The 24,081-nt window shown below is 41.5% G+C and overlaps 1 protein-coding gene across 4 annotated transcripts in view; it reads right to left on the bottom strand.

The window, feature by feature from the left end:
• The window catches only part of HTR2C (5-hydroxytryptamine receptor 2C), a 208,002-nt gene that overhangs the window by 54,323 nt on the left and 129,598 nt on the right, over positions 1-24,081 (bottom strand). For 3 of the 4 annotated variants that reach the window (XM_027690567.1, XM_027690564.1, XM_027690565.1), the window contains one exon: positions 15,930-16,344. The gene's annotated coding sequence lies outside the window, so the exon portion shown is untranslated. Of the gene's footprint in view, positions 1-15,925; positions 16,345-24,081 lie in introns of all 4 variants that reach the window. The other variant, XM_027690566.1, reaches the window with a different exon arrangement.

The following is a 24,081-nucleotide window of genomic DNA, read 5'->3' as shown; positions in this document are numbered from 1 at the left end:
AAAGGGAAAGGGAAAGGGAAAGGGAAAGGGAAAGGGAAAGGGAAAGGAACCCAAACACAACAAACAACATCCTTGAACAACTAACTACTACTTTTGGTTTAAATCAGGTGAGTATGTGGGTTCAATCCTTTTCTGAAAAATGAAGACACAAGTTTTCATGGTTTTTTTTCAATCTCTCTGGGACCATTTCCCGTAGCATTTATGGGTGAATACCTCCATGTTAAGGATTTCCTGAATCCTTTTAAATTCTCCAGCTGGTATTTGCTGCAGTGTTTTAGGTATGCAGTAATGTGTGAAACTCCTCAGAAAACTAAAGGGCTCCAGCACAGCTCTCTGCTATTTGGATACTAACTCGAACATTTTTGCTTCACAGTAAAGGAATATAACAAAAGTTACTTTTTGTTACCAGATTGAACACACTTAAGCAGCCCTAAAAAAAAAATAATCAGTGCTATAAAGGAGCTAGCTGAAAAATAAACCTTTCCAAGTTCCCAGTGTCATATTTTCAGATGAATAAAGGCACAAATTTACGCAAGAGCTTCTACAGAAACTGTAATATTAGTCTGCCTGAAACTCTGGTGCTTTTGTTATTTCTGCGTTTGGTAAATTCAGGCATAACAATTCTTGAAGTCCTTCAGCTTTTACAAACAGGTGTGACTGACAGCCTCTAAATGCTCTGCTTTTCATAACAACTGTGATTGACAGCCTCTAGGTGCACAGCCCAATCAGCCTAACAATGTTATTGTTCTCTAATAATTACCTGATAATTTTTTTTCAACGTGTTGCTATTGGTTATGGTTCAACCAAGAGTCCTCAGAGCTTTCCAGAAGTTTATTTAACTTGCACTGATTTGGGGTTGCCTTTCTGTGAGCCTGATTCTGTGGCAGCCCTGGGATTACACACCCCGGTGCCCAAGGTGCACTGGTTGTCGATCCAACTGAAACAGATGCTTTCCCTGGCAAATAGAACATTTTGAAGCCCAAATATGTGACAATCCATGTGTCATTTTGGCATATATCACTCACAAAGTTTTTGTACAAAGAGAAATATTTCTTAACAGTCCCTGGAGCATAAAGAATATAGCTCATAGTTTGTGTGCATCCAGGGCCAGAGCCCTGCGTGGGATGTGTGCCTGTAGCTGGGCTCAGTTCAGCACAGTTTATTACCTCCAAGCTGCTCAAGATGGCAGCTTGTTTAACCTCTGCTGAAAGTAATAATTGAGATTTTTCTGCGTTATAGAAAGATCATCCTCAAGAACACTCAGCCAAGGGACCGACTTGTGTGAATCACTGGCAGAAAATCATGACCTGGTGGGGTCCCTTTTCTGTACCTACAAAATAAAATGAATTACATTCCTTTTATGTGAAGCGAGTCAACTGCAGCACTGTATACTAGAAAATGACAATCCTAGTTAGAAAATGTGCAACCCTTTTACCCTTGTACTAGGCATAAATCCAAGCTGGATTTCTTCTGAATTTTGAAAGCGTGGGGTTTTTTTTTCATCTCTGTCTCAGTTTTCAGAGAGGATGGAAGCAGGTAGGAAGCAGCAAAATGAAAACCCACATTGTTTCAGACTTCTGAAACTTTGTGAATATTTTTTCTTGAGTAGGGTGAAAAACATGATAAAGGCCACTCACCTTGCAAGAAAGGAAAAAAAAAAAAATCAGTCAGAGGGCTATTAAAAGAATATTATGATGTTATATTTAGTTACTCTTAAAAAGACCAATAAAAGAAATAAAACCCTTAAAATACAAACTATACTCGGCCTGGGTTTTTCCAAACATGCACTGGGGTGCTGAAACAGTCAGTATGTACCTGAAGGAGAAAGCTGAGTGTCCTTCTGGGACTTTGCTCTTCAAAACCAGAAGTGTGGAGCATGAGCACAGCTTTGTAGTTCACTTGCTGGGTCGCCTTTTCAAAAACTAGTCTAAAGTTTGGCCTTTGCACCAAGTTACACGATGCATCACCACTCTACAGAGCCAAGGCTTGGATTTGTATACATAATGCTGTAATATTGAGGGTTTGTGCATATTTACTGCAAATGAAAGCAAGTACACAATGCACAGATTGAAGAGCCAAATGGGCTAATTCTGCTCATAAACATTTGTTCACACAGATTAATGGGCTATGTTGGGGCCAATTGAACACTTGGGCACTTACTATTTGTTAATTTTCTTTCCAGTACTTCTGAACTTTACCCATATATTTATAGAACTGACCATTTCCATATGTAGTACCTATGGCCCTGAAAACAACCTCTAATTATCCCCAGGGATCATGGTGTTATTATTTTTCCCATACTGTAAACATATGGGCATTTTCTAAAAGTTGGGTTCGGGTTGACAAATTGTGTAGAGAACAATAGTGAGGTAATGAATCATTGCAATGACAGCTCACTGTCTCACTACAGACTGAGGAAACTACTCATCCTGTACTGATACAAAGCAGAGGACAAAAAATTCAGCCATCTGTGACTTATGCAAACACCATGAGCAAGAGCTAAAAACGGCTTCTCACAGATCTTAAGCCAATGGTATCTCTGACACCATTCCTCAAGGATTTTCAGGATGCCTTTCTGAGTTCTCAGCTCCTCATCCTGCAATCCCTCACCTCCAGCTTGGGCTCAGAGACTCCTGTAATCCAGTGCAATCATCTCAGTTTGTCCAAAGTCTGGTTTGGCACCTAATGCTCAGTTCTTCCACATGCACACAAACTCTGCTTGCTCACCAGAACACGTGTCAGAGAACAGGATAACCACTGTGCAGGTAAAACCTTTCAGGGGTACAGAGAGGGTAGGCAGGACCCACACGAAATACCTGGGGACCTTCCCCACCACCAGCAATGAGAAAGGAGTTTCCAAACAGACGAGAGCAACGTGCTGCTCTGCTGCCTGAGGCACAGTGATGTGTGGGAAAGAGGCACTGTAAAAACAGCAGAGATGGTGGTTTGCAGGGAGTAACAGTCTCTTGCAGATCCAAAACTTTTTTAAAATCATTGAAGCAACAGGACTTCTTCTGGCACTTCATGTACGATTCCCAGATATTTCCACAGCACAAACTGACCCCTGCTGGGCACACTGTCCCATGGATCCTGTCATTCCCACGCTTCACAGATGCAAGCTTAGTCTTAAGGCAATTCTGTTCCGTGGAAGAGTGAGATGAAGAAAGTATTTCATGTATTTTCAGGATTAGAAATGAGGATCAGAAGCCGCATCGACCAGCCAATTCTTCACAGACAACCAGTTGTCCACAAACAAGCCAAAGAAAATCCTGCATATGGAAGAAGAGCAGCACCATCTAACAACAGCTCATGTCAAACAGCTACACAGCCGCAGTGTATGTTATAGTAGAGACACCAAACTAAGATAAATTAATGCTCAGTTTTGAGGTTTCCTCTCTGCAGTCCGTGGGACAACCTTTTCCTTCAGTTTTTGCTGTGTTTCAGTTAATTTGCCTCATCTTGCTCCCCCCAGTTCTATGCTGCAATCCTTAAAACCCTAGATGAAAATCCAGAGAATAACCCATTAGATAGATTTATTATTTCTAAATTTATTCAATATGTTCATGATCCTCATAGGAGTTTTGATGACCCTCACTTTCATTTTATAACAACAGAAATCTTTAGCACTGTTTCGCTGTGGGAAAAAATTGAATACTGTCAGCTAAGGCCATCTTAAATCTTGAATAAATTACTTTCATCCTCTCTAAATATTACTTTACCAACAGATAAACTTCCAGCATCCTCTTTCCATTCATATTTCCCTACAATCACATTCTAAAACCAGAGGCTAATGAATCAGCATTTATCTAATTTCCAATTTCACTAATTATTTATCAGATAATGAGTTTCATTTAGAATTATAGACTTAGTTACATAAGACAGATTTTCCTCTCTGTTAAAAATGTTAAGCTGCCTAAAAGTAACTAATATAGTAAATTTCCATCTCTGTTCATGGTCCAAATATACTATTAATAAGTGATATTAAACTGGCAAGAACATGCTTAATTCTAGACATATCCTTTTAATCCAAAATTAATTAAACAAGAACGGAAAAAGTGAATTGTGTTACTGAGTATGAGACCCTGCAAAATCCCACAAATGCATTTAAACATTTGGGAGATAATACTGAAACCAACCTGGTTTTATATCTTCAAAAATGCTATGAAATATGAACATACTGGTCTTGTCAACAAATGAGACAAAATTTAAGGTGCTGAAAGATGCACATACCTTCAACTGCCAGAGGTTTGCTCTAGAGATGGGAATGTCATAGCCCTGGTGTTGGAGCCCAGCAGGTGGGACACTGTACCACGTGTCACACCAGCTCCAGGAAGGGGCCTGCTGATTGCACACACTTCCTTAATTAGATCCTGAGAACTTTAAAACATTGGGGTTTTTTTAAAGTGTTTTTGTATTATTGAAAGTAAATTATCTTCCCCTGTGAACGAACAAAAACACCCCCTCTCCACAGGTGCTCTCCCAGCCTTGAAACCATAACAGAGCATTTTCCCAAACGACTCCTGATGGATTTGTCATCTGCCCTTACGTTTTCCTGTCTTCCACACATGGGAAGGCAGAATAAATAACCTTCTACTACGTCTTTGAAGCGGCATCTTCCCACTCATTCAGGTTTCCCAACTGAGGCAGCTCTGCAGAGAGTCAGTGGGTCCAGTGTGTGATGGGAGTGAAGCTCCTTGGCTTGAGAAGGAGCAGCTTGTGCCATCAGTTCAGGAGTCTCCAGCCTTGCTCCTCTGCTGTGCATCACTCACACCCAAGCATCATTTCTTCCTGAGGCAAAAATCACACCACTTGCTCTTTGCAGATTAGCACTTGTCTGTTCAATCCATATTTCTCCACTTCAGTTCATCATGCAAAGCCAAGTACTTTGGGTTTTTCAGTCACCCTAAATCCCATCACTGTTGACAACAATAACGCACCGCTGGGTTGGTTTTTTTTTAGTGTTGTGGACTGTTTTTCCAGCCTGAGGATTTTTGGCTACAAAAAAAATTTTCAGCAAAGTGAAAGAGAATGAAGCAATGACATTACTTTTGTTCCATTTCCAGGCAGAGTGGCAGAGAGCCAGTTCTCAGAATTTTTCTGAGAAGCCAATTGATTCATGCTTGTGTCAAGTCCCAGCATCCTTGTGAGAAGCTGTCAGAGGGCAGCCAAAACTGCTTCACCTACAAGTAAAAGGCCACTCTGTTTCAATCATAAGCAAAACCAGGGAAGTGTCACAGAGCAAACCTCCTTCCCCAGAATTCAGATTTTACCCAGAAGTTCACCAATCAGTTAGTCATTGCTGTAAATCATCATGGCTAATCAGCTCAGCTCCACATCTTAATGAAGCTGATGGTTTTTTCCCCAGCCTCAGGACCTGTGCAACAGGACCAAGGCAACCCTGGTGAACTGCACAGTAGGTCAGTAGGGAGGCTTCAGGAAAAGAAGCCTCCCCACAAGATCCTCAGCAAACCTGGCTTTAAGCCAGGATTGAAGGTGGCCTGTGACAAGTACTGCCAACTTTCTACTTACATACCCGGCCAGTGGCAGGAGCCATGCCAGCTGTCAAAATGGGTGGGGAAGAAAGAGCAAAATGGAGAACACCACAGCTTGGGTTTCCTTTGGTTTTGCATCTTAGAAATCAGCTTGTGTTAGATACAGAGAGAAACAGGACTACAATTTAGACATGTTCTTTCTTTAGGTGAACTAGTTCACTTGGCTATATTTCAAAGTACCCTTATGACATCAATATATTGGTATATCTTCACAGGAAAAAATGTACAGCTAATTTATCAGGACTCCTTCATTACAAGTGCTTACACAGCATCTCTATTATCTCAGACTCTCAGACAGCCTTTCAGTCCCACAGTGTCTGTACAACACATAAACACACTTATGCTCAATTTACAAGCAGATAAATCAAGACCTACTATCTTGGAAACAAAATCTGAGGGAAGCAAACAATGTACCCCAGCTGGGTTCATCCCTGGATTCTCGCTCCAGAAAGCCTGGACTGTGCACACTCAAAGTTTTCATGCTTTTAGCTCAGCCCTGAGAGCAAAGCACATCCTTCTACCAAACTGGAACTCTTTGATAACCACTCTGCTTGTCAGGCTAGAAGCAGTAACAGAAAGACAGAAAATAGAAGAAGATGATAAAATTAAGATAGCTGGAACTTTATTTCACAGAACTTTCATGCTTCACTGCTGTTCCATCAGATACATGAGGGAAAACATGGCTTTGGGCATGTTTTGGACTGGCTATTCATCATGCCTGAAATTCAGCACTTGGAAGTGAGTTTTATCAGCTCACCAGCCCAGCTTTTTTCCTTTTTTGTCTTTTTTTTTTTTTTCCTCAGCTGGCAAATATCCCAGCTAATTAATGAGTTGGAATAGTTCACTACTGGGTCTACTGAAGGCAAGAACTAATGCAAGAGAAGTGCTGGGAACATACAGACACGAGTGAAGGCAGGAAACCTGAGCAGGACCCTTCCTTTTAAAAGCAGCTAGATACTCATCAGTTAAATGAGCAGAGGGGCTCAACCCATCTTATGCAACTCCTATGTAACTTGAATATAATTGCTGTCTAATGCAGCAGATGTGGAAAGATATTCTCTACAGCTGCCTGGCACACTCTAAGCTAGAGGCCTGAATTTCAGCCATGTGAATGTCTGAAAAAAATCTAATGGCTCATGGACCATTTCTGTAGCGAATTTAAAACAATTGTAATGTCTGAGACAGTTTCTTCAATGTTCATAACTGAATTCAAATTAAAAGCAACAACCAAGAGACATGAGCCTAAGTATCTCTGCCTGAGGCAGAAGAATCAATATATTAACTAAAGGATAAGGTGGAACACATCGTACCTCAGGAAATGCATTTGCTCCAAAACACATTAAAGACTGTCAACAATTTGGCTCAGATGTTCACAGCACAGTACACACAAAAAAAAAAGTCATTACCATACCGCAGTTTGCATTAGAACTGGGCTTTAACACAGTAATGCTATAAAGAGAAAAGATGCATGGCCAGCAGTTCAAAGAAAAAAAGTTCCCAGGTTGGAATCATGAGGGATTAAATTTTATAGTTTATGTGAGGTGAAAAGTTCAGATTAGATCCCAAGGTTTCTTTTGGCATGAGAAAGCCCCGTTTAATTCTGCTGTCCACAACCTGTTACCACTGCTCTTCATTTCTCCATCACCTATGCACACACACGTGTGGTACAATGCTGTCCTCCCACACACCCTGTCCACCACAGGGAGTCCTCCACCCACAGAGACAGAACTGCCTGCAGAGCTCCACATGGACAGGGTAAGGAACAGACTTCGGGTACAGACAAGAGTTCTGTTATAAAGGCAGTCCTGGGCTTTAGCAATCAAAGTAAATATTGTATAACAAACTGGGGCTTTGCTACATTCTTCATTAACTCAAAACATTTATAGTAAATAAATATTTAGTATAGCAGGACAAAACTTGCTTATTCTACTAATAGTAACATTAAAGAAAGAACAAATCAAGACCTAAACAAAAATGCAATGTGTTTTCCGTGCAGGAGAATAGAATTTGCTGCTAAGTCAGAGAATCACAGAATGGTTGGGTTTGGAAGGGACCTCTGGTGGTCATCTAGTCTAACCCACTCTGTTCAAGCAGGTTCACATAGAGCAAGTTGCACAGGATTGTATCCAGGCAGGTTTTGAATCTCTTCAGAGGAAACTCCACATTTCTGGGCATCCTGTTCCAGTGCTCTGTCACTCTCACAGTATAGAGCTTTTCCTCTGAATTCAGATGGAACCTCCTGTGTTTCAGTTTGTGTCCATTACCCCTTGTCCCATCACTGGGCACCACTGAAATGAGTCTGGTCCCATCCTCTTGACAGCAGCCCTTAAGATATTTGTGTGCCTTGATAATGTCTCCTCTCATTGTCCCAGGCCCAGCTTTCTCAGCCTTTCTTCACAGGAGAAGTCTCCTAATCACCTGCTGCCCTCCTCTGTACCCTCATCACTTTAGATGAGTTCAAAAAGCAATTAGACAAAATAATGAGAGGGAAAAAATAAAAGCCATTTGGGACTATTTAAACAGGATAATCCCAGATCTGGCTTAAGAAGCCACTTAGCAGAAATTGCTGGAGCCCAGGAGACTACAGGGGCAAGGGCTGTGTGCTTGCCCTTGGCTCACCAATCCTCCCTAGGCAGATTTTACTGCTCTCTGTTGGAAAGAGCAGACTTGGCTGGATGGACCCATGGACTGACCCAGTAGAGACACTCTAGTGCCAAGAGCTCACAAGGGATGGACAACTCAATATGATGCTGTTTAATATGCAAACAGGCAGGTTTTTGTTCTCGTATACAGAGTCTAATGAAGTCAGGGGAAAATGGATATCTGGCACTGAGGGGTAGGGTTCACCACAGCTGAGAACAGAAGCAACTTCGGACATTTAAATGGCATATTTTGCTACTCCATCCATCCTACAATCTTAAAAATTTCACCAACAGCAGGTTTTTTTCACATGCAGCAGATAGTAATTTTTGAGGGTGATAGTTTTTGGGGGGTAGGTGGGGTGTTTTCTGTTGTGGTTTTAAAGATACTAAACAAACCCATTGAACCCATCCACATCAGACCTGTCAACTCTAAAAATAAATTTCCCTCCCCTGGGCCAAATAGTTTGGTATCCTGATAAAAGAAAAAGTCCAAATTCTCAGTCTGAATGTATCAAAAGATGCTTGGGACCACAAGATGAAGCTCATGCTACACTGGAAATCTGTTGTGACCGGTGCCCTGCGAAACCACTCCGTCTGTTCTCAACATGGTTTGACTCCCTCACCGTGAGTTGGAAGCAGAACAATCTGGTGGGTGTGATGTTTTTCACTTCTCTACTGTTCAGCTCCTTGGAAGCTTATCTTCCTTTATCTTCCCTTCCGCTTAGTGACCTTGGAAAATAGAGATAGAGATCATAGAAGCAGAATCCTAAAAGGATTATTGCTTTTATTATCTTACTATTGGGAAGCTGATTAAGAGCATATATCCTTTCACAGACTACCCTGTGCATTAGCACTCTCAGCTCTCTTAAAAAGGTCACTGGGCAGGATATTAAACATAGCCTTAAGTATTGAACACTCTTTACTTCCAGTACAGGTGTCCTTCTCACGACAAATGTCATAGGAAGTTGTCTGTCCCTAGTCCAGGAGTCCTATTTTACTTCCTACTAAAATACAAAAATGGCTACACAGATTTTCATACAAAAGCATCACTGTGCTGCCAGCGAGCCAAAGAATGGTGGTGGGTGATGGATAGTTACATAAGTAGCTGCAATTTCACCAGCATGTTTTCATCCAAATCTCTGGTCTGTGATGGTCCCTACGAGCCACTGACCAGGCCACAGCAATAATATGCTTGAGCTGGCTTGGGCTCCTCAGCACTTTTCTGCCAAAAAGCCAAAACAACTGTGTGCAAACTACTGCAGATATCACCTCCTATTCTCACAATGCCAAGCTAAGGACATTTTACAAGGTCTGAAGACAGGGCCTTTACTACTTTCCCGTTGTAATAGCAAGCTGCTTTCTCATGTCATGTCTTTTGTAGCTACCAGCTGCTTAGTCATGAAGCAGGATCTCCTGATGTCTCCTCCTACCATGTGAAAATGGCAGAGCATGAACACTGTAGACAGTCAAAGAGTCTCTCCCAAACCCAGAAAGAGGTCAGACAGGCAGAACATGCTCCCAGCCTCTTTAGGTTGTACAAAGCACCAGTTATAAAATCTGTGTACTTAAGAATAGGTTGCAGTGGTCATCTCCATAAGCACCTAAGTATTACTGTGTGGTCACACATGCCCTTTAATACAGCAGTATTTATTTCATACCTGTTTTGAGTAGCAATGAATATGCTGGAGCACCAGGGCGATACGGTGTTTAATTGAGGATGAGAGCAGATTGCCAAATGGACAGAAATAACTCACAGCAGCTGAAGCTCCTTTTCTCTGATGACATCTACTCTTAATACATTGCTGCTTTTATGGAAGAATCCCCCACAATTGTGCAGAGCACCATGAGTCAGCGTCGTCACTCGGAACAGAACCAGGTGAGGGTCAGCCTTTGTGCTGCTGTTATCGGCCCAAAGAAGTGAAGGAGTCCTGTTTGCTGACAGTTGTTATGCAGTGCAGATAACCCATCTTTCTGCAGTCATTTGTGGGTGTCAGGAGATGCTAAGAATAAACCAGGAAAAGCCTCTGGAAAGGTCTGCTAAGCAGTGAGCTGAAAGAAACCTCTCTCAAGATACAGCGTGCACACCATTGCTTTAGCTTAAAACACAACCTTAGGCAACCTCCACTACATGATCACAGGTGATAATCACATATTGCAGTTACAATTACTGGTTTACCTATCCATGAAGTTTTAAAACAAGCATAGAAAAGTAGATGTTAGGAACAATTTTTACATCCCTGCTCATATAGGATATGCTAGAATTGCTAAACTTCAGAAAATAGGTAGGTGCCCCCTCCTGCTCATTACAGGGAGTTGTGAAGAAAATTGCAGCATTTAAAATCCTATTTATCCACCAGCTACATAAACTAGAATTTATTTCTTTCTCTTTTTAACAGCCTCTCTCAAAAGAGCTACAGTAATATGCATCTCCAGCAGAGAAAGCAGGTCAGCATTGGCTGCCATTGAGAAGGAGAGATGGTCAATTAAAAGAAAGAAGCCAATTAGGATGTAATTGGAGACTCTTAGTCAGGAATATACTAGGGAGAAAAGAAAGGAGAGAAGAAATGTGACTGTCTAAGTCTTCCCAGCAGAGGCTGGGGCAAATCTGCTGTTGTGAATGAGGTGAATTTTGTGTCCCTGTTTGCAAAGAGAGGCAGCAGGCTATGAGCAGAGCCTGGAACCAAACAAGCCAACAACACTGCTTCTGGGTCAGCTTTAAGCTTCTTGTTTTCCTTGTTAATAAGATCAAGAAATTTCCTTGCAAGGGAAAGCTCTGTAATTCTGCAAACTTACGAAAATTTGTGAAAGCCAGGATTACTGCTTATCTCCTGATTAATGCTGAAGCTTTAGAGCAGTCTAGCAGCTAAATTAGTACTTAAATTGTACACATAGGTCAGGATTCAAAAACGAGTGTTAACTTCTTTGAGACATGAAAAGCAAGGTTGCTCTCAAGGTCTTCAGGATGAGCACAACAGTCCTGGGTTTGGTCCCACATCCTCTGAGTGCAATGGAATTGCAGCAATATAAAATCACAGGGAACAAGGTTAGAAGGAAGCCCAGGTAACAAAGGGTAATATAAAATGAAAAGTTGACTTTCACTTTGTTGCAACTGAAATTTTGGAAAAATAATAAAATAAAATAAAAAACATTGCAATGCCTTTCAAAACAAAATGTAACATGTAATCTAACCCACATGCTCTCCCAAATCAAAGGTCAATAATATTAAATCTACATTTTTATATTGCCCCAAAAACCTGAATATACTGGATCTGTTGAAGTGTTTGATACCAGCTGGAATCAAGAGCAGCAAAAGGTAAATTTGAATGAAAAATCTCTTTCAGAAGTCACCAGATAATTAATGGCTTCTTGCAATATTATAAAAATATAGGGAGAAGAAGCTTTTAATTCAACGCAACAGTAAAGTGTTTCAATGAAATTTAATTCTGGGGGAAAAAAGTAAACAAGAACATCTCTGCTTATCATAAAAAGCAATGGTCTTTGTAATGGAGCAGAAGGACTCGCGCTTTTCTCTCTTTTTAAGAAATAAAACTCTGTCAATACTGGGCACATCAGCAGTTTGAACCCTCTTGATGCTCTGATTGATGTGGCCTCACTATCAGAAGGGAGCTGGAATACAGGAAGGGCACAAAATGAACCCGAAACTCAGTAGCCCACTTCCAGGCACTCCTGTTGGTGCCAAATAAATCACTGCTAAGTATTTAGCTCATCTTCTTTCACTGGCCATGAAAGAGCTATTCTGTAATCCATAAACTCTCAAAAAGACAAGAGAGAAGGTGCCCATCCGCACTGCTGAGCACAGACACCAGTCAAGGGAGAGTAATGGGCTCTGACTGTGTTTCAGGCAGCATTTATTGAGCCAGGTACACGTCAGAAGGATGTGATTTCTCTGGTAATGGGCTTATCATACTTTGGATCTGCTCTTTGTCAAAATAGAGCACTGCCCAGACTCCCTGAAGACTTAAAATCAGCAATTTTTTAGTTTTTCCTTGCACTAATCCTTTCTGTTGCACAAAAAAATACCCCTAAAGCCTCCAAGTGTCCATTGTTTCCCCTTGGGTTTAATGAGCAACTCACAGTGTCAGCTAAAAGTTTTCAGCATCACTTCACTGAAGCATAAAGACTGGACCTATTCTTTGCAGATTATTGTCCTGCTCCTTATATTTCCAAAATTGTGAGGCTGCAAGAAGTTTCCACAACCACTTTCCATATAGGTATTCCTTCAGCTGCATTTCCTTTAGAAAAGTCCAATATTATATTTTTTTTTCATTTTATTTTTCTTTTTTAGGATAGAAATAAGGAGCCCTAACTAGAAGTGATCAGAAGACACTATAGTTTGCCTGTATCACCCAGGTCTATCTAAGGTTTTGACACTTAATTTTAACCCTCAGATTTTTGGAAGGTGAACCTCAAACTTCTACCGCATGGTTCAATCTGCACAGAAAGTAATCACATAATGAAGAATAAACTACAAAGAAATAAGGATACTGTTTTAACGTTTACAAAAAAAAAAAGCTGTCCTGATTTTTTTTTAGCCATCAGGTTCTAAGAAAATTTGCTGCAAATAATAATAATAGCAAAGTCACTTCCCTGCATAGTTCAGATTAGGTGGACCACCTGCTTAGTCTTGGCTTCAGAGCAAATCAGGAACAGGACACAGGCTGTTTTATGATGGGCATGTTTCGAATTTGAGAAAATTAACTCTTTTTTTTTTCATTACAAAAATTATCATCCTACATCTGATCTGAATCCACAAATGGTTCCTGATGGAATAACACGTTGATTAAGTCATCAAACTCTCTGGCCCTGGCACTGGTAGCAGCAAGGCAGCAGCTGCATCTGAGAGCAACTTTATGTCAAGTGAAAAAGCTGGCAAGTTCTGAGTCAACACTGAGCTACCTGACCAGGTTATCTTCTTCAGCAGCAAGAAATGTGGAGTCAGCAGGAATTTTCCTACACAGAAGGAAAGGAACCTCTGCCTTTCAATTAATTATTTAAATTACTCGATGCAACCCTTATGTTCACAATCTGTAGCTACGCTGAGAAACATAAGCGATCCACAACCTCCGAGGACCTTAATCATTACAGAATATGCAGAGGGAACTTGTTGACAACAGCAGCAGTAATTTAAATCTGCTGGCACTTTTTGGAAACAAATAGCTTTTTTATGAAATCCAACTGGAGGTGGTTTCCCCTCCTCTTGGTCTCTGAATGCTGGCAGCAGGACATCCTCACCTCCCACCCGCCGGGGGATGAGCAGGGCAGATGGTAAATCCTGCAGGTGATCATGCAGAGCACACTGGTGGGTATAGGGGGCTTTTTCCTCTCCTAAGAAAAGCACAAAGCAATTCTACTGCAGCTGTCAAAGAGAGAAATGCTTCCCCCAGAAACAACCTGTGTGGTTCTTTGCAGCATTTTTACTGCTAGACAGCAACCAGGGATTTTTTTTTATGGAAATAGATACACCCTCCAAAAGTACAGTTCTTCACTAATGGGTTGGTGATGTTAAAGCTTTTTTGTTTCTCTGCCAGAAAGTTATTTTCTCATGAATTCTTAGTTAAATTCTAACAAATCATTCCCACCTATCAGAGCAGGATGTGCTGCTGGGACTTCACAAGTCTCCAGTCTCCAATGAGACCCTCCTGAGGCCTTGACCTTGTGTGCAGACTCTGTCTTTCTGCTACAGTGCTGCTCTAAACATCCTTCAAGATTGGTACCTACTGGTTTTCTAGTAAGTAAACTTCAAAACTCTTCTCTGAATTTTAAGGGACAAGGGTAGTACATTAAAAAGCAAGAGGCTAAAAGACAAGACTATGAAAAGGAGATAAACCATTTCACTATAATTTTTACATTAAGTGTGGAGGAGCTCTTATGAAGCTAGTGAAAGTCTTCTGGATGAGCCCTTAGGGCACATCAATTTGGAATGATTTTCTTTCTGCTCCCTCCTCACTAACATTGCTCAAAAACAATGCTGAAAATAGTTGCCAGAAATGTAATCGAGCCAGTGAAAGGCACCATAAAGGCTTCTTTGCCTGCAGTGCCTCCAGGCACATCACTTCTGCTCCTTCTTGTATTTTTCTATGTATTTAATTTAACTAGGCAGTAACCTTTACCCCATGAAACCAAGCTGGCAAAACAGCAGATTTGATCCGTGTGCTGAGCCTGGGCTGCCTTGCTGTGAACTACAGGGAAAAGTGGTGCCTGGAGATTCCCTGAGCTTGAAATGGTAGAGCCCATGTTACTTGTCCCCCTGCTCCCACTTTGTGGGAAGCTTTTGCCCCACATCTTTTCCACGTAGCCTAAAACAAAAAAGTCAGGAGAGCAAACCTCTTCAAAAGTTTGCCCTAAATAACATATAACTGTTGCTGGAGATAAATTAGTATCTCACTAATACAGTATCTCACTAATTTGTTCTTACCCTAACGTTTATACTTTCAAAATATTATAAACCATAGATAAATCAAAACAAAAGCAAAGCTAAAAATCACGCAGCCAAAACCTTGCATTAACATTATAACTACAGACCAGTCTATCCTTCACTTTGTTTCATGCAGTATTTCACTTCAAATTTTATGTTTGCCAGAGAAATTTTCAAAAAGGGAAGGTATCATTTGCATCTGGGTAATATCCAGCTCTGTGGGATGGGACCTTGCTGGTTGGAAGGTACAGAAACTGCACTGTTAAATGTGTTCATGAACACAGATAAGTGTTTTCTCATTCGCAAAAAAAAAAAAATGAGGAAAAACTATAAGATAAGAACCTGAACTCTGAAATTAGGTAAAAGTTTTAAGAGTCACTATACATATTCAATTAGCAGAATGCACAGGAACATTGGTCTACTGATATTGTACAAGAGATTGAAAAACCTCTGTGTTTGGGTGAGAATGCACTGAATTGGCACATCTGCCAGCAGCGTGGCAGCAATGGCTTCCTCACTTCCCAATGAATTCATCTGCGTTGGTCAACAGGGAAATGCTCAGGAAAATGTCTCTGCTCAATGTCCAGCTCTGCAGCATCAATCTCAAATTACAAAGCATTTCTAATGCAGGATTATGGAAGATGATGCAAAGCCAGTTCAGTCCTGTAGTTGCAAGGAAGAAGAAATTCTGGCAATAATGGAAAGACATCATCAGTATTATTGCCATAAAATGTTAGTAGTTACTACATTGGCAATGTTTCCAAATGGGTTGGCTTAGAGACAGGTCTCTTGCACTGATTACTAAATTATTTTCTTTACAAAAGTCTAAGTGGCTCTGTTTCCAGATGAATTGCCTGAAGCCACTTGGTTCAGAGCTTTAGTCCCCTGAGGTTCATCTTGGACAGTAAAGAAATGAGACAGATGAACACTAAACTACTCTGTGTAGTGGCTTGGCTGATGAGAACACTTTGGGTAAAGTACCTTTGAATTTAAAATAAAGACAGGTGAACTGAGGCTAGTTAAAAGTTAGAAGAAGTCAGAAGCAGTATTTGCTAACAAAGCATTTTAAACCAAATAAACCTTCCTAAAGGTAATCTTGGATTCGTCACATCTCACCTCACCTGGGAGAGCTGCCTTGCCAGGCAAATTAAGCTCAGTGGGCTGGCACTGCCACTTTCCCAACCCAGGCACTGCCAGATTTCTTGACTGCCCTGCCCTTGCCTGCCCCCGAGGAGCAGCATTTTCTTTATCTGAACGCACAGTCACACATTTGCCCAGCATTTGCTGAGCAACACTTACTTTTTCCGTGACAGAGAGCACCTGTGCTCAGGGAGGGGAGCTCTTTGCAGCCGCCTGCACATCTGGTGCACGGTGATGCAGCGCCGTCGGCAGGGACTGGCACAGGGAGAGGCCACGGGGGAGCAGGGAGAGTATCTCGCATAGAACCTCCTAGATACAGGTTTCCATCAGCCTTTGTTAATGTGGAAAAGGTTCCAGGCAGCACAGCAGGAAACAGCGAAGTTCAGCCCCTCTGGTAGCTGCTCCAAAGAAGATTCGAGACCAGTGTATGGTGAGGAGCTGGTCAGGTTTGCTGGGTCTGTGACTCAGGGCCTTCTTATCAGGCCTTCAGTGGGCTCTTCTCAAAGCACTCCTCACTTGTGGATGGCAGCGAGCTGAACTGCTCAGTGAGGACAAGACTCACACATGAAGAGACCTTTGGGGAAGAGAAAGAAATGGAGAGAGAGATATGAATGAAGAACAACGTTTATCCTTCAAATTTAAACATCTGTGGCTTTTACACAGTATGTTTGAAACACCTTCATTAGAATAGTCCATTAGATAAGATCCTATTAGTCAGAAGACTTGGTCAGCTATGGCTTACTCAGAACTTGTTCTGCTGTTAGTATTTTATCATTAAACCTCATTCTGAGTAATTCAAACCTCACAACACCAGGGAAAAATTGCCCATAATTGACATCTTCAGATGCAAGCAGCTTTTATCACACAAGCATCAGCAAGAACTCACACCACTCTCCTCCACTCTACTTCTTTATTTAATCTGCTTTATAGCTGAATTTCTTCTCTGGGTTCCACTGATGCAAACTTGCACTGGTTTGAATGGTTCTTCTGCGAACACAACAAAGCAGCTCCAGCCAGGAAGCTTTAATATGTCACCAAAGCTTTTCAGCAATCAGATCCCTAAGCATTAAGTTTGTTAATTAAAGTAGCATATCTGACAAATTAGCAGAAGGGAGGGGCGTATTTCTGTGCAACAGGGAGAATTTATGCCTTCTGCCATCACCAGTGGACTAGCAAAGCTAATATAGCATGACACATGCAGCACCCCTGGGCTAGAAAAGCAAGTATTATGAATAACCCACAAACAGAAACAAATTCAAAAGGTCATTAAAAACCTACTAAACCTCACAAAATTAAATTACATTGATTAATTAAAACCACTATGAAACAGTGTCACAGAATTTTGATGTAGTACTGTCACATGGCTGTGGAAACTGCCCTTCAGTAGTCCAACCAAAACTTGGCATGTTTCCATTCCCATTTGCTCTCCCGATTATGCTAAATATCAGAAAGAGGTAAAAAACAGGATGGAGGGATTCAGGAAAGCATTTAACTTTCATCCTGTTCTTTTCATTCACGAATCTTAAACTCACTTATCCAAGACAGTGGACAACATCCTTTTGCAAGAGTGAATTGTAGCCATGAGCCAATACCCATATCACGGACCACAACATGACTGGCAAAGGCAGCCAGTCCAGCATAGGAGCCCAGGCCAGGGAAAAACATGGTAGTTTGAGGAACTGAACAGCTCTTGCTCCAAAACATCTCTGCTACACAGACTAAGAAAAATAGAATGTCAAAACTCCCCAGTGCACCCTACACACCCACAGAGACCCAGAGTCTTGAGCAGCACCAAGCAAACCTCAATGCCGAGGCTGTACAGGTATGCAGGGAAGATGGAAATCTCTGCCCAACAGTTTCCTGTGGATATCTAACACAGTGCAGAAGTGCTAAATGAGTGGGGGAAGCAGCAGAAAAAGCAGCAGCGGCACAAGGAAGGCCATGAGCAGATGCTTGTTGGTTGCAGCACAATGTCTGCAGCACCAAACCAGCCCCAAGGCACGATCAGCACAGAAACAAGGGCATAGTGGAGGCACTGACACTTCTAAGCATGAAAAATGGAGGAAAATTACTGACTATAACTGATCTCAGCTAACCCACAGACCTACTGTCACATCAATATGCCAACTATCAGCCCATCAGTGCTCTTGGAAGAGGAGAGAAAGCCAAGCAGGAGGCACAGGTGACTTGCACAGTGTGTTCTTGTATAAGAGGATCCTGTGATGGAACACCCATTGTGTGTTCTTGGCTCTGCATCACTGCCTGTTTCTATGTACCACAAAACCTCTATCTTTAAAAAGTCTTTTCCAGCAAAAGTGACACTGAACTGGTAACTTGTGCTTTACCAGGCCACCCCACCATATTTATACTGCATAGAGGTCACAGGCCCTAATGAAGACTTCCCCATGCTAGTTGTTTGAGGCCCAAGGCACTCCCCTTGGTGACCATCTCAGCATGTGACAGCCTGTGACAGAGGAGTTCACAGGCACGTTCATTGGCATTCCTGTAGCAGCAGCTCTGAGCCTGAGACAAGTGACAAGCCCCCAGCCTTGTGCACCAGCACTGCACAATGCCTCCTCCTCTACCCTTTGTAAAATGACCTTTCAGGAAAGCAATTTCCAAAGTGACTAGTGTTGCTGGTGACACAGAGCTAGGGGAAACAGAGAATTTTACAGTGATTAGAATAGATCAGATTTATGGACTAACGAGACGGATGATGCACTGAAGCAGGGAATGAAATGTAATGAGGCCAAGAAAAAATTAAACACATGCTATATTCCAGCCTAAACAGCAGTGTACAAATAGACAGGAAACACAATCTAAAACAATTCACATAATGTTTAGTAGCATTATAAAGGAAAATCAGAAAAGATCTTGCAGCTCTTACAGACTTCCTAATACAGAGTAAAAACCAAGACTGTAAGGCAAGTTAGGAAGTACTGCTGTAACATCTCTATGAAAGACACAAAAAGCCTTTTAATCTCAGGAGCACTTGTTGCCACACTGAAAAATGTGACACTGCCAGACAGATTTCCAGAAGGTTCAAACTCAGTCCTGGAAGATTTCACAGATATCAGGTTATTTGAGCAACGTGAACATTTTTGCAGAGTTAAGCCTACAAGTAACATTAAATCATCCTAAAGCTTGAAGGATATGATCACTTTTAGGCATGTGACAGATAAATGCAATAGGGAAGGTGTTTCTGAAAATGAAAAAAATAAATAAATAAAACTGGAATAAAACAGGAAGAAAATTGGCTTAGGGGAGAACAGGAATGAGAACCCAAGAGTTTGAACTGGTCTCTGAAAAAGCCTTGGTAATCTGGGACTGTGGCTGAGCCACATTTGAGAAAATGCTGTGCCAAAGGACACACTGGGTTACCAAAGCAATACTGATGGGGAGGAATATTTTAATGCAAACAACTTCTTTACTGAGAAAAATATCCTTAAAATTGTAAAAATCTTCTTTATACAACGCTTGTACTTCTACTCTGAAAACATTGACCTACATGCTTAACTTTATATGTGTTGACTAATTCAAATCAACTGGAATAAGCATGTTCTTCAATTTAACATGTTTAGCATCACAAAAATCAAGTGGATTGGCACGTTGGTGTGTTCTGATCTGTCTTTGGTTCACTGCATACTTTATGCAGTTGTACTTAGGGTAACAGGAAGAACTGCAACTCCCAGAAAGCAAAGAGACAATGCAAGATTTTAAAATGTTATCAGATGCAGCAAAATTTTTCTAAATATCCCTTTTGCTTTAGAGGACTAATTTTTAAAGGCCCTCTGTACATACAACATTGTTAAAGTATTTCCTCGAACGCGGCGATTTATTAGCTGTGCTCCTGACTAGTTTCTTAATTGGGCTCAGAAGTAAAATTATCATTCAGATGTTAGCAGTTTTGCTGTCTGACGTCTAATCTATTTTGAAAGCTTAAACAAATTCTATAAATATTTAAATTAAATATAATCTGCATTTGCTCAGTGATTTTAATTAAGAATTAAGTTGCTGTTCCTCTGAAAAGTGTAAACGTTTAAAGCTGGTGCGGTAGCAGGATAATGTTAGGGCATTCTGTGCCATTATTCATATATTTTTCAGTGTATTGCAGTCTGAGTTTAGCACTGTAGTTGATGCTGCTACACAACTACTCATAATTATCTTTCAAAAAACCAAAAAAAACTACAAAAGTTTGATAACTCAATTTTTAACTACTGTGACTGACACACAGAAGAGTGTTTTACTCTTTTTTTTAGTTTATTTTTCTTTTTTTTTAATATCTATTTTAATTCCAGTTTCTTCAGGACTCCCTTCCACAGGCAAAACTCTGAGCCCATTGGATTTCTTCTGGGTGTGATGAAGAAGCCTCACAGAGATTTCTGTGGAAGAAAAGCCACCTATGCTGATTTCACACTATTCTTTTAAAACAAGCAAGTTACAATCCTATTTAAGACAAATATTTATACCTTGCATGAGGGTTACAATATCTGAATCATACCCATGGACTGCCCTGGTACTAAATAAGTGCAAGAAGACCAAAGGGTGTCCCATCCACCTCAGAGCATGTTCCCAGCACAGGGAACCTGTGCCAAGGACAACCATTTCAGAGCACCGTCCCCAAACTGTGTGTGAGTGCAGGAGGCAGGAACGTTCATGGATACTAAACTGGGCTTCTCCCAAGGGCACTGAGAGCTGGAGATGGCAAAATCATGTGCCTGCTTCCTCTGCAGGAAGGAAGAGCCTTCCCAGTACTCCCAACCCTACAGCAACACAGCCAGACAAAAAATCCACCATCACAACACGGCCAAGAAGGAAAAAAATACCTAAAAGGTGCAAGATGCTGGATAGCAACAAATTAGATGTCTAAAGTCCAGGACTGAGAACAAAATCGTTACAGGTATTTCAGAAAACCAGCAATTAAAATAGATTGTGGTTGTTTGATAATAGTCAGTGAACAAATGCAACTAAGTGTTGGACAGAAATGGGGACAATGCAGTGGTTACAGAAGAAACCAGAGAAGAATGAACTGCAAAGATTATAAATCTCACAGTCAACTGTAAGTCTTTTTCTCTCATAGTTCACAAGCAACTAAAATTGTTTCTTCTAACCTTTGAAAGTATACCTGCATAGACTAATTGCATTTTGACCACCACACAGACACTGTATCAGGCACCTTTTTCTCTGCACATGGGTTTAAGAGAAAGAGTCAGAGGTGGGGGGGGCAGGCTGTGTCTGCCCCTTACCCCAGAACTAGGATGGAACTGGGAACCAGCAAATAGAACTCCCAAGAAACAGAAGGAAAGAATATTTAAACCCAGTTCTGGTAATACTGAATGTTACCAACTAAAGCAAAGAAAAATCAGTATTTTGCAGAAAACAGCTGTCAGTTTTCCTTTGAGTGGCTTCATAGCATGTAAGAAGACAGTAAGAAGACAGCTGTGTATCTCTGGAGGCCTGATTTAAAACCCCTAGTTCATAACCAACAGGCACTTGCTAATCTAGAAATAAACCCACCACAAAACCCCAACCCAACACCCCACAAAAGAGCAATTCACACCCACACAATCACAAGAGGGCAGGAGATTAACTCCCATTTTGATCTTTTGATGAGAAAGAGCACAGTTTTGACACAAAACTGCATTTTCTCCAGTGGACACTAAGCAAGTCAGAGTAGCACAGACCAATTTTCAAGCTGCCATCCATCTAACTTCAATCTTTTCTACCAATTCAGCTGGTGACATCCAGACTCCCCAGGGTATGAGCACATTGCTGTTTCCCCACTAAAGAGTCAGCATAGGCAATTTTGGATATATAGGTATTTTAGAACACTTTTAGGAAAGAAAATAGAACAGAGCAAAGCAAAGACTGCACAATTAACCTTTTTTTTGCAGACAGAAAAATCTGACAATAATGTTTGCAACCACACTGGAAATTTCATCCCGTGGAAGTTTGGCACTGGGTGCAAAGTGGGAAGTTCTCTGCCACCAATGTAGGGTACAGCAAACACATTAAACCCACAGCAGTTCTGCATGGCTTCAGCTTTGCCCTCTGTCATTCTGCTTTTTCCTGCAGTCCTTTGCACAGAGAATGAGACATATGCCAGCATCACCTTTCCCTCTGTCCCTCAGACACCTCTCCTCTGACATCATCTCCAATTAGTGCTCCTGCTTTATATCCAATGTATCACTTATAATTTTAGTGCAGTCAAGCAGTTCCACCCCAAATGAGAGGAAGGTTGCTGATGTTTTCTGTTACTGCTGCCATATGCTTTGCATAAGAAAGGGAGTGGATTTCTTAAACAACAGGAGACAACGTTCCTTTCCTGTACTGCCTCAGAGCAGAAGACCTTCCTTCTTCAGCACTGAGGCTCAGCTGGACTGCCCACATTTTACAAGGTCAGGAGACGTCTTCTGTCCTAATACAAATGCACCCTTGAGGCCAACAGAGAAGTGGCCCAAGTGTCCTTAGCCTAGATCCTTTTCTGTAATACACCAAAAACTTGTCCCTTAAAAAGATGGAGCCAAATCCACTCGTGACAAAGCCATTTGCATTGGTGCACTGCTGGGGTTCTCTTCTCCCTTCTCCTAGATCAGATACTCAGCCCAGGAACCACACACCACCCCCAGCCCTGGGACTGGGGTGGTAAGAGGGAAGGGGACCTGCAGCTCTGGAGCCAGGGTGGGTGACAGCAATGTCAGGTCCCCACTTCACCTCCAAAACAATGCATCTGAAACCCAGCTCGGGCATTGAAAGAGCAGAAAACATGAGAAGGAACACTGTGCAAACTAGAGGAATGATCTAAATAGGAGCTTGACCTGGGAGCCACTGACTGCAGCCAAAACATTTCCATTTAAGGTGCTGTTGTTAACCCTGTTGTATAATCCTAGTTACCTGCTAATCTTTCCCCAAATAAAAAGACTGATTCTGATTGCCTGGTAACAGTTACCACCAGTTGTAGCATTCAGTAACTTCAAATGTCTGTATGCTAATGCAACACCATGTTAGCAACTATACTCTTTCCTATTTTTTTGCATTTCTTATTGTTTAGATGATTAATTTTACCTCCCATTTGTGTCAAACTGCTTTTGAATCAGAACTGGAATTCGATTCACAATGCAGAAAAAAGTATTTTAATAGGTGCACTGGCTACAAAAGAAACCTTCGAGCATGATTTGCATTTAAACAAGAGCCATCACACAAAGAAAATTATCTCCATAATTAGTGATTTGAGCCAATTGTGACTAATCATAATATGATCAAAAGACTTAAAAGAGACCTCACCTCAGCTACACTTTTGCCTAAGAAAGGATTGATGATAGCTGTTGCTCTTCTGAACTAAAATGGTTTGCAATTAAGCGTAATTCATGTGTTTAGCCAGAGAATTTCCAGAGTTGTAGCTTTCTTTGCATGTTAATAGGAAACATCTTACGTTTAAATATTAGGTTTATGTAAATTTAAGATATTATGATGGGTTTAAATCTTAATATAGAAATTATGCAAGGTCATTTTTATTCTGAAGGGGTATATTCCAAATGTTTTGATTTCAAATAGACATATCAGGTTTAAGTTTAAAAGACAAAAATCCCCAAACAAACACACAAAACCACCAACAAGGCCCCCACACTCAAGAATTTCCATCCCCTGGAGACGGAACTGATCTGAAGGATGCCATCAACGAGAACGAGCATGGGTCAGCTTCAAAAACTTGATGCTCAACAGCACCAAAGCAGATGGGGCAGGAAATATATTCCAGCACCCCCACACAACCAGTTCACAGGAGCAAAGGGGTCTTATCCAAAATAGGAGACAGCACCCAGGCTGAGCAGGATGTCAGGTACGTCATCTCAGCTCATCACAAGGCTCAAACACCCACTCTTTCACTCTCTGTTTTTCACTGGATCCCACTGACCCGCTTGCCAAAGTGGGAAAACTCTCTGCATGCTATTTGTGCTGGAGATTTTGACATGCCAGTTTTACCCAGCATCACAAATGTAACCCCTGCTGGTCCCAGGAGGGTCCGGATGCTCAGCGAGTTTTGTCCCCACACCAGATGTCATCCCACCCAGCAGAGCACTGCCCCTGCTCAGGGCTGAGCAGGCTGAACACCCCACACATCCACTGGCAGGCTCGCCCACGTGCCCAGCTGAACCCATATCCTGTGACAGAGATGGTCTGAGAGCTCAGCTCCTTGGTGCCATGGCCATGGGGCAGGCACCTGCAGTCCTGCAAGGTCTGGCTTAAGCTTTGACTTTAGTTTGAACAGGAATTAATTCAGGGAAGCCCTGAAAGATCCCTCCTGCCTTCAGGA

Source organism: Neopelma chrysocephalum, unplaced genomic scaffold (genome assembly GCF_003984885.1).
Source record: "Neopelma chrysocephalum unplaced genomic scaffold, ASM398488v2 Primary Assembly neopelma1_81, whole genome shotgun sequence".
In the NCBI taxonomy this organism is placed as follows: Eukaryota; Metazoa; Chordata; class Aves; order Passeriformes; family Pipridae; genus Neopelma; species Neopelma chrysocephalum.
This window is presented reverse-complemented; position numbering and strand designations above follow the sequence as displayed.